Here is a 15,315-nt window from a genome sequence, read left to right as displayed (position 1 = left end):
CTAGGCTTTGGGATATGAAGATAATTAGGATTTTTTTTTGTTTTGGTCTTTCAAGACGTTCATAGACTTAGTAAGGGAGATTAAGCCCACCCCTAATGACTACACTTGCAGGACCAAGTCAAGAGTACAAATGTAGGCACCCAGTGTGTCCTCTTCTCTTCCCCCCAGTCCTTGCACCTTCCCTCACTAAAAGAAGGATCTTAGCCCTCACATCCAAGCTCTATCCACAACCCCTTAGGCAATTACAGAAGTCTAGGTCCACCATTAGGGCCTAGCGATGAGCACAGTAGCAGTAAATCAGCTCTGTGTAGTGTTGGGGAAAAGGACTATGGAGGAACTAGAGATAATTCCAGGGTCTAAGTTCCATGGTGAAGGAGGGGGGAAACAACAGGTTCCAGGTAAGCATGTCTCCTTGGCCCCTATAGTTTACTCACTTTGGAAAGGGTGATGGCCAGTGGAAGGCAAAATGGGGGTCTCTAAAGCATGCTATAGAGAGCAGGTTCACAATGGCTGACTGTAAGGACTGTACTTAGGGAGAACAACATGAAAACACATATTTTAGGCATTGGGTGATACTTATCCTTTGTTCTCAGCTATATGGCTAAAGAGGTTTATTCCCTGTGTAACGTACTTTGTGGCCACTTAGTCTCTTAACAAAATAGTCTGTGTGTACTTGAACTTAGGAAAGCCTGTATAATCAGCTTTTCATATCTAAGTTAAATGAGTAACCTGCTGCATTGTAAAGAAGAATTATTTATTTTGCTCATAAAATATCCTGTTAAGAAAGAAGCTCATGAATGTCTTTTACAGAGGACACAATTACAAATACTTTCTCTATTGGGTTTCTTGCCTCTCTATGTTAAAGCAGTCAACTCAATAACATGCAGCACTTCAAAGTCATAAAATACCATATTCAGAGCCATAGTTTTTAAATGTTAAATTTTTATTACCTCCTATATGTAAGTCGCAGATATTATGTTTTTGTACTCTTTAGAAAAGAGGTCTTCAGTAAGATATTAAGGAAAGAAAGAAAGAAAGAAAGAAGAAAGAAAGAAAGAAAGAAAAGAAGAAGAGAGAGGAGGAAAGGGAGGGAGTGAAGAAGGAAAGAAAAGAGAAAGAGAGACAAAGAAAGAAAGGGAGGGAGGGAGGGAAGGAGGGAGAGAGGAAGAAAGGAAGGAAGGAAGAAAGGAAGGAAGAAAAAAACAAACTAATATTCTTTAAAAACAAGAGGATGCTTTTAGGGTTGTTTGAAAACCTAGTTTGGACATAATTTCATAAGAGGACCACAGCTCTCCATTCCCAATGTTAATGGCTTGTTAGTCCACAAGAAAGACAGTACAATAGCAAAGTGAGGTGCACTGGTTAAGCATCTCCAATACATTAGTAATAAAATCTGAGCAGCTGTTCTAAAACTTGGAAATTTTCAAGCACAGTCAGAAGCACAGGTCCACAAAAGAGCACTCTAATATCACACGGAATAATTTTAATAGTTTTTTTCATGCTCAATGCACTGAGCATCCTCATTTCAGGGCTAAATAGCAGCCATAAAGGCAGCAAAGTTGTGATAAAAATGGATAATGAAGTTTATTCGCCAGTATTTTTCTGTTCATTTTAGAGTTATATTGTTCATAAACACTGAAGCATTGGTATATTTGAAAGATTATTTTGATGAGTATATGAACACACAAAAAGCCTGAACTTAAAGTTTTAATTATTAATATATGTATGTTGTCCCACATGGGTGTGCTAAGCAGAATTATGATCACAAGTACTTGTAGAAGCTGAAATACACAGATAAATTTAGTGAATATAAATGATATTTAGAAACAATTTAAAGTTCAAATGTCAATGAAACAGTTCTTAAGGAATTTATGAGCATATGTTAGATATAAGAAATATACAGAAAACTTGGTTTTCCATGCTTGAAAAATTGAACTTCTTGTTTATTTAGATTATTTCAGGAAGTCCACAGGGGAAAATCCCCCTGTAATAAAACCTTGAAATCAAAAATTAGATTATGTAGGTTAGACTATCCAGAGAGGACCAAAAATGATTTCTATCCTATAAGATATTCTATTTTCTAGTTATTCCGATTTTTTAAAAGCTGTAATATTGAGAACTCTCAACTGGAGCTATGATAATAGAGCTTTTTGACCACAGAAGTAGCTGAGACTAAACATAGGAAGATATAAGTGACAAACAGAACAGTGTTCTTAACAAATATAAAACCAATTTTAAAATGGCATAGGTAAAATTCAAGTACAACCTTGCATAATGTTTTACATTGACTGTTAATTTTTTTCTTCTAGGCCAATAATCATTTTCATTAATTAATGAGATACCTTAAATTTCTATATCAGTTACTAATAGTATATGAATAATTATGGGATAGTCCCTCTAAAAGTATTGCTTGCTTTCATCTATGTTTCTTCATTTTTTCTGTCATTGAGAATAATTACAAACTCGTTAAATACAATTTTATAGTTTAAGGTGCCTAGCAAATTTTACTGTCAAATATTTGGAAATGAATAGCTTATTTCTTTAAGTGCTTCCAGACACTGCTATACATTTTTCCTTGCAGAGTATGTTGATGTAGCACATTGTCATTTTGTTTACAAATAAACCATAAAAATAAAAGCCTGAAAATGTGGAAATTGCATGTAGAGTAGAAGCTTCCATGATCACCTTCTAATTAAGCAGTTTGCTGGATTCCAAACCTATTTCCTCTTTTCTGTCTGTAATATGTTTACTAATAAGTATGCCTTTGGAACACTGATGACTACTAGGTTACTTATGAAGAGTTCCTTGGCACTTGTAGTCAATATGAGTTGAGTGCCTACCAAGAGTCCACTGAGGTTATTCTCAACTCCCTCATGCCAGATAAAACTGTGAAAGGTACTAGGTCATTTAGTTAAGCATTACACCATTTGCTAATATCTGTGTGCCAAAGAAATTCTGTGCACGTGTATGTGTGTGTGTGTGTGTGTGTGTTTACATGAAAACTATGTCTAATGCTTTGGAAAAACTCAGTACAAAGAAATTAGTTTTAAAATGCTGTTAAATTAGCTTGTGGTTATTACAACTCTAAAATATTGGAGGAAATGATAAAATTTTTTAAAATCTGCATTCATATTTAATTAGGACTTGATTTAAAAAATTTTTGGTTTTGTTTTATTTCTTCTATTTAATTTCTCACCTCTCTTAATTAAAAAAAAAAAAAACCTTACAAACACTGAAATCACACTGAATTACAAATATGAGGAGAACACCGATCTACAGACACATTTTCAAAAAAAAACCTTGGTTCTATTTAAAAATATTTGCCAGACTGCATATTAAAATGATTTAAGCTAAATATCATTGCAAGAATATGCATGCACACTTTTTTAAAAATTCAAACTTTTTGTGACTATTTCAATTCCAGTGTCTTCAGGATAAAATGACTTATTCTCTGTGCTCTTCTTTGGGGTCATTCTAATGCAGGCATATAAAATGCACTTTTTGAAAGATGAATAATAAGAATTTAATTTAATTTAATTTAATTTGCTCATAGTAACTTTCTAAAAGACAGGATAACTCCCAAATTAATGTATTAACTCACATATGCACAAGTAATCGTTCAGAAAAGCTTAACTGTGAAAAGATACCTCTACTGGGTTTAATAGAATCATGCTCTTATGTTATCTTTCTGCAAACCAATGTTCATTTTGACTATATTTGTTCATCTATCTATTCAACTACTTTATTACTGTCAAGCAGATACCTTACCTAAAACAAATTAGCTCCTCAGTTCAGAGATTTCATTCATTTGCATTTACAAGGATTTGGGCAGGGACAAGATCCACTGTCCAGTTAGACACATAGAGTGAATAAGTTGGTGGATTCAACAAGGGATCAGGGGAACTTCTGAGTAAGATAAATATATGAACAGGTTCTCTAACTTCCTTTCCAAAACCAGAATTAAATGATCAAAGAAAAGAAAAGAAAAAAAAAGAAAAACCTCTATGCCTGTATAAATGTGAAAATCAAAAAAGGCCGCCACTTCTTACACCAAGCCCCTAGGAATTTTGCCCTACTAGATCAGGTTTAAAAAGACCATAAAGAGGAACCTCAAACTTTTTTTCAAAAGAAAGCAGGAAGTATGCAGAGAAAAGCCTAGCAGAGCCTGTACAAAATGTCTTTAATTGGAGAGAATTAAAGCCTCTGGGAAAATGGGGGATACTCTAAATAATTTTCCACTGAACATGAGACAGCATCTGTGGAAGCCATGAGAATATGCCACAGAGAATATAACTGATTGATGGCCCATTTGCTGCTTTTCCAGATTCATCACCACTATCATATTATGGTCATCCTTTCCAAATACTTCTCCCCATCAATGACTGTGCAGAGAGGTGGTCCTAATGCAGTTCTGTTCCTGTGAGACATGAGACTCCTCCAACTAGAGATTTTGGCTCAAGGACTCCCCTTCATCCTGGCTGAACCTGCTTTGGAGCTCTGTTGCAGACTACCTGGCCCCCTTCCCTCTCTCTCTTCTTCACTGATGTAAAACCTACACGGTATCCGAAGGCTCTCTTTGCCTCCTTTGATTTCCTGATAGTTGTCCTTGATTGTCATTTCCAAATACACATCCGTTGCATGTGTAATCTCATCTTTGTTTCTGTTTCTCAGAAGAGCCACGATTTGTCTACAAAACAGGCAACAGGATAGGGATTTGGGACTGGCTCACTCACCACCAGGCAGGCAAGAAGATGCCATTCTGACTAGTATGTGGTCATTGAGAGTCCCTAGTAAAAAGTGATGGGCAAATTACTAGAGTTAACGTGTCCCAGGGTGACCTGAGAAAACCTGTTAATGTAGGGAAATGCTCCTTCAGGTGCAATTTTTGAAGCATTTTGAAAGATACGGGGTACCTGTGACTACAAGGACAGTGGAATTGACTGGTTACTCTTATGCTGAATTGATGCCTGTTGAGGAACTTTAACAAAAGGTTATTAGCTAAATATGAGGCCTCTTATCTCCTGCGATGAAAGCAGACACAGCAGACAGAAAGACCCGAGGAACTGATAGAGCCATGGAGTTCCAGAGACATTTATATATGAAATTTAAATGTTCAGCCAAACAGGTATGTCGTGCTAATATCAAGGCCATGGTTGGGAATTTCTGGGATCCTGAAACATGAAATGGGGAAATCAGTAGGGATGTTCTGTTCTGAATAATCCCTCTGAGCCTTCAGATCTTTTAGAAGTAAAAAAGTAAGCTCTAGTAAAAGCTAGAGCACATCCAGTGTTGGTACTGCAGAGGCATCTCCCTATTAACAGGTATTCCAAAGAAGGCTCCCCACCTCCTCTGATTGCCAAGACAATAGCTAGTGTTAAATCCCACCACAACACTGCACAGGACATGCTGGGCCTCATACTGGAGGAAAGACATTATTCACCAAAAGAGCTACAAGAATTAGCTAGCATGCTCCCATAGGAACTTGGGAAGTACCAATGGGACTGGAGTTTGAGAATGCTGTATCAAGAGGGGGCAAATGTAAGATTGCATTAAGCAAGAATTCACTGATTTGAGGTCACCTTTTTGGGGACATCTGTCAAGTACATCAGTGGATGGATAAAACTCTTTATTAGAGTGGCCCTTAGAAATCTAGAGAAAAAGATGTCCCAAGTGAGTGCAATTGAAAGAATAAAGAGGCTGAAGGAAGTGGGAATGCTGGAGGGAAAATGCTATGTAAGTCCAGATAAACCACTAGAGAACTATGTTCCACAGGAGGCCCAAATGCAAAATTCACCAGAACCACTACGAAGTTCAGTGGTGGAACTCCTGTGAAGACCAAGATGACGGGAAGACAGGAATTCAGAGATGGAATTGTTAATATTCATAAGAATGACAAGGTCATCAAAGTAATAGAAGCCTGGGTAGTAAAAGTTTTAACACTAGAAACCAGCAGGCCACAATCATGATAAAGACAAGCAAACTTGCCCACAGGGAGTTGTGGAAATGGTTGATAGAGCACAGATGAAGTCCCTAGGAGCAACAAGCATACAGCCAACAAGAATCTACTAAGCATGTATAACCAGAAAGAGGAAAGAATGTAGGAGCAGTAGACTAAGGGAAGCCATCTCAATAAAAAGCTATGGTTCCTCATTAAGTTCTCAAATTTTAGATCCAGAAACCATGAACTAAAGAGAAGTATGTGTCTCTGGGAGGCAGTCACCCATAGTAATGTGGCAAATATAAACTCTAACGACTAGTCCTTTCCTCAAAGTAATCTATGATCTTTTACTCAGGTGACTATACTCAAGAGAAAGCATAATACTGAGACATTTCAGATTATTGTGCATAGGTTCTGAGTTGACATTGATACCTAGAGCTCCAAAACATCATACCAGGCCCACTGGTAAAGTGGGAGCTTATGGGATAAAGTAACAAATGGAATCTTTGCTCATATTGGAACCATGGGTCCATGGATCCACCCAAGAGTTATTTCTCCAGTCACTGAATATATAGTTGAAATTGATATACTTGGCAATTTGCTTAAACCTCAGATTGGTTCCCTGATGTGTGGATTAAGAGCTATCTCTCTATGGAAAACCAAATAGAAACCACTGAAACAGCCCTCCCTAGTCAAAATAATAAATCATATAAAATATGGCATGAACAAGGATAACGACAGAGATTAGTATCACCATTTGTATTATTTGCTAGGGCTGCCATAACAAAACACCACAGACTGAGTGGCTTAAACAACAGAAATTTATTGTTCCACAGTTTGGGAAGCTAAAAGTCTAAGTTCAAGATGTCAGCTGGTTTGGTTTCTTTTGAGACCTCTCTCCTTGACCTGCAGATGGCTACCTTCTCACTATATTCTCACATGGTCTTTCCTTTGTGTACTTAATCTCTGTGTCTTAATCTCCTCTTCTTATAAAGATAACAGTCATATTAGGTTAGGGCCCACCTTATAATCTAATTTTACCTTGTTATCTCTTTAAATCCATATCCAAATACAGTCACATTCTGGAGTACTGGGTGACAGGGATTCAACATATGAATTTTGGGGTGACATTTATACGGTGCGTTATCTTAAAAGACATTGATGCATGGGTTAGGAAACCAGGGGGTAGAAGCAGAGGAGACCCTGCTAGCCATCATTCCCAATTACCCATTGAGGAATTTTGTGCTTCCGTGTTCCCACAACTGTGGACCTCCAAAGATTGAAGGTCTTAGCCCCCAAAAAGAACACACGCTTACAACAGAATATTGCCAAGATCTCTTTGAGCTCTTTGTGTCCAAGGACCAAAAATTAAAAGAGAAATCACCATCATGACTGCCTTAGCACAATGATGGCAGGAGGAAACATGCAAGGAACCCAGGTGATCCACTCTAGTACTTCTTGTACCCATTATAACCGTAAATGGACAAAGATAACAACCTTGGTTTTAAAAGGGCATCATTAACATGAGCCCAAACACATCAGAAATGAATGTTTGGGTCCCAGCACCAGGAAATCTACCAAGATCTACCAAAGTGATGAGGATGAGAATTTTGGAAAGATAGTTTAGGAGAAATAGGATAAATACCAGTCGTGACCCAGAGATCAAATGCAGTGAAAGAGGCTATAGTTTGTTCCATTAGACTCGCTCTTCTATGTTTCTTTTCAAGAAGAGAGGTCATAGAAACTAGGGAGCTACTGCATAAATCTACATAGAGAAGTAGATCTGTGCAACAAAAGGCTTGGGTTGTAGTGCCTGTGAAAAGCCCCAGCAGCCACCTTTTGGGAGTTATAATCACTTTCTCACAGAGGCCTCACTTCCCCTGGCCTCATTCCAGTGAGTGGTGACTGAGCATGGCAATGGGAACAATGCAGGCCCATTCCTGCAAGATGTGGAATTCTTCCAATAGGTGACTGTGACTTTGGCTTGAGGACTCCCTTATTTTGGCCAAAATGTTCATAAAACTATGTTACAATCTGAGCTTCTTCTTCGCCAATTTTAATTACCTCACTCTCCTTCACAAATGTCAGAACTGCATCACAGACTAAAGGCTCTCTCCAGCCTCAATTGCTTGTTCCTCTTTAATCTTTAAAAGCACTTCTCTCCAATACTTCTCTTGTAAGTCTAAACCTATGTTTGTATCTGCTTTTATCTGAGCTCACACATCTTAGAAGCTACCATTGGAACACCGAGCATTGTAAAATCAGCTGCTTCCTACTAAAATAAAATGCTCCTAGTTTTATTTGAGATCACACTAAATCTACAGATCAATTTAGGAAGAATTTTGTTTGGATATTTAAATCAACAAAACACAAAAACACTTTTTTGAAACACTCAGGTCAAAGAAGAAGAGGATTATTTTGAAAATATTAATATGAACACCATGTTTCAAAATATATGGCATATAACATACTTTGTAAGCAGAGGAATATTAACAGCAAATTTTGTATTACTATATAAAAATGAAAAAACTGAGTATTAAAATCAATAACCTAGAAAACTAATTAATGAACTTAATGATAGTGGGACAAAAGAAAGTAATAAAAAATGAGAGCAGCGTTAATAAAAATTAAGATATGAACTGTAGAATTCATTTTAAAAATCAAGATCTGTTTGCTTGAAATGGTCAGTAAAATACACAGATCTCTAGGTGGCATAATAGAGAAAACAACACTTTCCTGCTTGAGGCTCCACTCAAAGCTGGCTGCCTTCCTCATCACCTTTTATAAGGGTTGGAGTAGTATTACTAGGTGTGGATGTGTTGTGCCTGCAGACACTGTGTAGAACCATATATTTAACTATAAATAAATTGTACGTGTAATTCTACAGTAACAAATGATGAAAGGAGTAGATTGTTTTATATAAAATATATACCAACAATTTATATTGTCTCAAGGAAAACTCAAAAATAACTAAAACAATAAAAATAAAATTAGAGAAAGTTTTCAGAAATATTACTATAATTAAAAGTGACGATTACAGCCAATTTTAACAGCATAATACTTTAACATCTGAAGAAACATTTGACTGCTGTTACAGAAGCACAACTTAGAAAAGATGAAAAGCTTCCCATGTTATGTTCACAATTGCTAACAAACCTGTAAAAAATAACAATATGAAATCTATAGCCTAAGCAAATTTATCAATATTGAGGCATAACTCTTTTTTTAATTACTTTTTAAATTTTTATACAATTTTTATAAGTTACTTTCTATTTACAGTTATTACAAAATATTGGCTATATTCTCTGTGTTGTACAGTACATCCTTCAGCCTCTCTTACACCCAATAGTTTGTATCTTCCACTACCCTACCCCTATGTGAGGCAGAACTCTTAATAAAATAATAAATTAAATCCCATCATGTATTTTTAAAAATGGGATTGACTTTATTACAGGAAAACATGGATGAATAACAAAAAATGACTTCACATAATTAATAGAAATACTTGTAAATAAAGAAAAATAACATTTTGTATCAAAATAAGTGGAAAATAATATAGCATATTAAAATAAATGGAAATTTAAGATTCCATTCTGGATTTTAAAATATAGATAACTTTGAAAAACAAAAAAAGCTGGAAAATTTTTACATAAATTTTACTGAGCTTGATGACATCTCTTCAATGGAGATTTATACAGTAATTTAAAAATATTAATTTGATATAAAAGTCAAGTAAACATATTTATAAATAGAAATTAACAAAGGAGGCCTTTAAACTATCAGAAAAAAATAAACAGAAAAATGAACTTTCAAAAAGTATGCAGATTATTCAAATTTTGAGCTCTACCCTACATCATACACCAGGGTACATTTCAAATATATTAAAGGAGCAAAAATTTAAAATGAGGTAAGAATATACAATGGAGAAAAGACAGCCTCTTCAATATGTGGTGCTGGGAAAACTGGATAGCTACATGTAAAAGAATGAAATTAGAACACACCCTAACACCATACACAAAAATAAACTCAAAATGGATTAAAGACCTGAATGTAAGGCCAGAAACTATAAAACTTTTAGAGGAAAACACAGGCAGAACACTCTTTGACATAAATCACAGCAGGATCTTTTTTGACCCACCTCCGAGAGTAATAAAAATGAACAAATGGAATCTAATTCAACTTAAAAGCTTTTGCACAGCAAAGGAAACCATAAACAAGATGAAAAGACATCCCTCAGAATGGGAGAAAATATTTGCAAATGAAGCAACTGACAAAGGATTAATCTCCAAAATACACAAACAACTCATGCAGTTCAATACCAAAAAAACAAACAACCCAATCAAAAACTGGGTGGAAGACCTAAATAGATATTTCTTCAAAGAAGACATACAGATGGATAACAAACACATGAAAAGATGCTCAACATCACTAATTATTAGAGAAATGCAAATCAAAACTACAATGAGATATCACCTCACACCAGTCAGAATGGCCGTCATTAAAAAAATCTACAAACAATAAATGCTGCAGAGGGTGTGGAGAAAAGGGAACCCTCTTGCACTGTTGGTGGGAATGTAAATTGGTACAGCCACTATAGAGAACAGTATGGAGGTTCCTTAAAAAACGAAAAATACAATTACCATATGACCCAGAAATCCCACTACTGGGCATATACCCTGAGAAAACCATAATTCAAAAAGACACATGCAACCCAGTGTTCATTGCAGCACTCTTTACAATAGCTAGAACATGGAAGCAACCTAAATGTCCATCAACAGAGGAATGGATAAAGAAGATGTGGTACATATATACAATGGAATATTACTCAGCCATTAAAAGGAACAAAATTGGGTCAACTGTAGAGACATAGATGGACCTAGAGACTGTCATACAGAGTGAAGCAAGTCCGAAAGAGAAAAACAAATATCACATATTAATGCATATATGTGGAATCTAGAAAACTGGTATTGATGATCTTATCTGAAATACAGAAATAGAGACACAGACGTAGAGAACAAAATGTATGGATACCAAGGGGTAAAGGTGGGGGAGTGGGATGAATTGAGAGATTGGGATTGACATATATATAGTATTGATACTATGTATACAGTAGTTAACTAATGAGAACCCAGTGTATAGCTCAGGGAGCTCTACTCAGTGTTCTGTGGTGACCTAAATGGGAAGGAAATCCAAAAAAGAGGGAATATATGCACACATATACTTTATCCACTTTGCTGTACAGTAGGAACTAACACAACATTGTAAAGCAACTATACCCCAATAAAAATTAATTTTTAAAAAATAAAAAATAAATTTTAAAAATTAAAATTTTAAAAATTAAAGAAACAAATGCTAAATTAAACAACAGGAAATATAAATTATAACATGCAGGTATCTGGTCTTCAGACAGAAAGGGGCTTTCAAAATTGGATATAAATGAAAATATACCATCAAATAATAATTGATAGAAATCAACATGCGAAGCTTTCAATGTGAATTAAAAATTAACATAAGCATTAAAAAGCAAAAGGAGGGCTTTCCTGGTGGCGCAGTGGTTGAGGGTCCGCCTGCCAATGCAGGGGACACGGGTTTGTGTTCCGGTCCGGGAAGACCCTGCATACCACACCACGGAGCGTCTGGGCCCGTGAGCCATGCCCGCTGAGCCCATGCGTCCAGAGCCTGTGCTCCGCAACGGGAGAGGCCACAGCAGTGAGAGGCCCGCGTACCACAAAAAAAAAAAAAAGAGTTAAAAGAGCTAAAAAATGGTAACCTGGCCACAGATGGGCCCACCCCCAGCATCATAAAATTTACTACAAGGAACTCAACCAGGTTCTCAGAGCAAATATTTAGAGAAAAATCCCCTTGGGCTTCTGGCAGGGGCAGGGGAAAAGGAACCATTTTTAAATACTCCAGAGCACTCTGTTTTCAAGAAGGCCTGCCCTCTGGGGAAACTAGTTAACTAAAACCCTAAGAAAGAGAGAAAGGAACAGAAAAAAACAATAATGACTGAGAATTTCCCCAAATTAATGTCAGACACCAAACCACAGATCCAGGAATATCAGAGAAAACCAAGCAGGATAAATGGCAAAAAAGCTCTTAAGCTAGGCATATCTTTTTCAAACTACAGAAAACTAAAGGGAAAGAAAAAAATCCTGAAAGAAGCAAGAGGGGGGTAAAAAACCCATCTTACCCACAGAGGAACAAAGATAAAAACTGCCTTCAACTTCTCCTCAGAAACCATGCAAGCAAGAAGAAAGCAGAGTGAAATATTTAAAACGTTGAGAGATTTCTACATATATCATGTAAATTCTCGGATCTTTAGTCCCACTGATGGTAGCTGGGGTAAAACTATTTCTAACCCTCTTCGTCACCTTCTGTCCTCTTCTCCCTGCCCTTTCTCTCACTTCCACCCCAGGCACCAGGGGAAGGGGTTGGCGGACTCACACATTTGATGGAAGAAGGAGAGGCTGGGGAGGAGGTGTTAAGGACTAGCCACAGGGAGGGGCAAACTTCTGCTTCTGAGATACACATTCCTTTGTCATCTCAAGTCAGGGAGAAGAAAAAGAGCAAGGATGGGGTGGGAAAAGGCAATATTTTGAGTCTCTATACAAAACTATAAAATTCATTTCTGCTTTGGAAGGGTGGAAAAGACATTTTACTTCTATCTGATAGAGAGCACGAACCTCCAAGAGGGTAAATATGGCATTGGAAATATTAAAGCGGAAGTTAATTTTGCAATTCCTCTTATTTTTGTAACAACAGCAACAACAAAAGCTGAGCACGAGGAATTTGAAGACTTAGAGAAGATTTATACCATTGTTGTACCATTGCTTTGATTTGTACCATTGGTTTGTACCAATGATTTGTACCACTGTTTCATTTCTGCCTGACTCTTAATACCCAGTGAATTAAAAGGCCAGTTTTAAATGCAAAACAAAAACAAAAATAAAACAAACAAACAAAAAATTGTTGAGAGAAAAAAAACCCCACCAACCTAGAAGTCTGTAACCTGTGAAATTATCCTTCAAAAGTGAAGGAGAGAAAAAAAAAAAAGTGAAGGAGAAATAGACTTTCTCAAATAAATAAAACTTGAGGGAATTTGTTGCCAGGAGACATGTCTTGCAAATGATGTTTCTAAAAGTGTTTTGGCAGAGGAGATGAGGCTCAGAGGCTGCCCCAGCCCCTGCAGGAGAGTTCTGCCTGGGCTCGGGAACATCCTAGCCAGACTCACCTGAGCACAGAGCATCCTGGAGACAGTGAAGCCGTCAGTCACCAGGGAGGCCACCATTCTGAGGTGAAGAGTAGAAAGTGCTTAAAGTTGGGGTAGGGGAGCAGAGGACTTTACTTTCTGCAGCCTGGTGCTAGCCAAGCCCCCAAGATACTTCCTGACTAATCTCACCCCACCCCCATGCTAACTTCCTGCAGGTCCCTTAACACTGCCCTTCACTTTGGCTAAAGGGGCAGAAAGAATTCTTCCATTGAAAGGAAGAAGGCCCATCAAGGAGAGGTCATGTGCCTGGTTGTCTAGTCAGGTGACTGGCAGACAGCTAGGCCTCTGGAGCCTGATGACCTGCACGATGGTTCTTTCTAGGCTGGATCCACTTCTAAGTCCCTCTGACCTCTGAAACTTAGGGCCAAGCCCCGCCCACAACAGGAGCCCAAGCATATGAGAACTAAGGTGGGACCATTTCAGGATGACTTCCATCTTGACTTACACTTGAAAAAAATCTTCTAAGTTTAGCAAAATGGGCCCTCAGATTTTCTTGAGTCCTCTGAGCTGTTCCTACTAGCCACCAGCTGCCCCAGCTGCCCAGACCAAATCAAAGAAGACCTTGGCCAAACCCTATAAAAGGAATGTGGTGGTGGTAGATAATGTTCACACTCCATTCTGCTGCCAGGCACTTCATATAAAGACTTGATGACATGTAATTTGGCTAGAGGAGTACTTTCAGATTTGTTGCATCAGACTAGTGTCCCAAAGGAAGTTGCTGATTATATCATCTTTGGCATAGTTATACAGGAAGTGAAAACAAGCAATGCGGCTAGAGAGGCTGCCCTTGGAGATGACCTCTCTGATACATCTCCTGTATACGCTGTCACCATGGCTTGCATTTTTGCTAACCAAACCAGGACCACAGGTGTTGGCTTGATTACTTCTGGCCAGTATGATGTGGTCATGGCAGGTGGTGTAGAGTTAATGTCCTATGTCCCTATTTGTAATTTGAGGAAACACATGCTTGATCTCAATAAGTCCAAGACTCTAGGTCAGTGACTATCTTTAATATCTAAATTCAGATTGAATTTCCTATCATCTGAGCACGACCATGTATCACTCTGAAGACTGACTTGCCTCTGCCTTGCTGTTTCTCAACTGGAACAGGGTGAGTATGCACTGCACTTGCACAGTCTGGCCAAGAAGGCACAGGATGAAGGACTCCCTTCTGATGTTGTACATCTTCAAAGTACCAGAAGAAGACACAGTTACCAAAGATAGTGGCATTTGTCCTTCTTGAAGCAGATGGCCAAAATAAAACCTGCATTCATCAAGCCCTATGGCACAGTGACAGCTGCAAATTCTTCTTTCCTGACTGATGGTGCATCTGCAGTGCTGAGGAAAAGGCTCTGGCCTTGGGTTATAACCCGAAGGCATATTTGAGGGATTTTGTGCATTTGTCTCAGGATTCGAAAGATCAACTTTTACTCGAACCAACATATGCTACTCTAAAAGTGCTAGAAAAGGCAGGATTAACAATGAATGGTATTGATGCTTTGGAATTTCATGACGCTTTCTCAGGTCAGATTTTAGCTAATGGTAAAGCTATAGATTCTGATTAGTTTGTACAAAACTACACGGATTAAAAAAAAGTTGGGTTGCCTCCTTTGAAGAAGTTTAACAACTTGGGTGAGTCACTGTCCTTGGGACACCTGTATGGAGCCATTAGCTGTCAAAAAATTATGGAAGGAAGCAGGCCAGTATGGCTTAGTGGCTGTCTATGCAGGTGGAGTGAAGGGCCATGCTATGATAGATAACAGACCAGGAAAAAGTGACTTGGAGTTTCTGCGCAACACTCACACTAGACAAGGCCATTTCAGTACATTACTGAATGACATATATAGTTACTACTTCTCTTAGGAAAACACAATTTGTGGCCTTCTGTTAAACCTTTGCAATTAAACCTTGCTAGTGTTCCGAGCTTTCCAAAAATCATGGTTTACTGCTCTTTCAGGGACTTCTTAGTCACCATAATCTCACACAGTGATATGTTTAAGCAATTGATTTTGGTCTCTATTTTCATTAAAGATTAAACAAGGGGTTGCAATTTGAGAAAGAGATTAGCTAGGGTTTGGAATCATCTTTGTAATATTGGCAAAAAATA

The 15,315-nt window shown here is 37.6% G+C and overlaps 1 pseudogene; it reads left to right on the top strand.

Moving 5' to 3' along the window:
- The first annotated feature begins 277 nt into the window (after positions 1 to 277).
- Positions 278 to 15,071, top strand: LOC115863751 (trifunctional enzyme subunit beta, mitochondrial pseudogene; annotated as a pseudogene).
- Positions 15,072 to 15,315: the final 244 nt, after the last annotated feature.

Source organism: Globicephala melas, chromosome 5, assembly GCF_963455315.2.
Source record: "Globicephala melas chromosome 5, mGloMel1.2, whole genome shotgun sequence".
Lineage (NCBI taxonomy): Eukaryota > Metazoa > Chordata > Mammalia > Artiodactyla > Delphinidae > Globicephala > Globicephala melas.
This window is presented reverse-complemented; position numbering and strand designations above follow the sequence as displayed.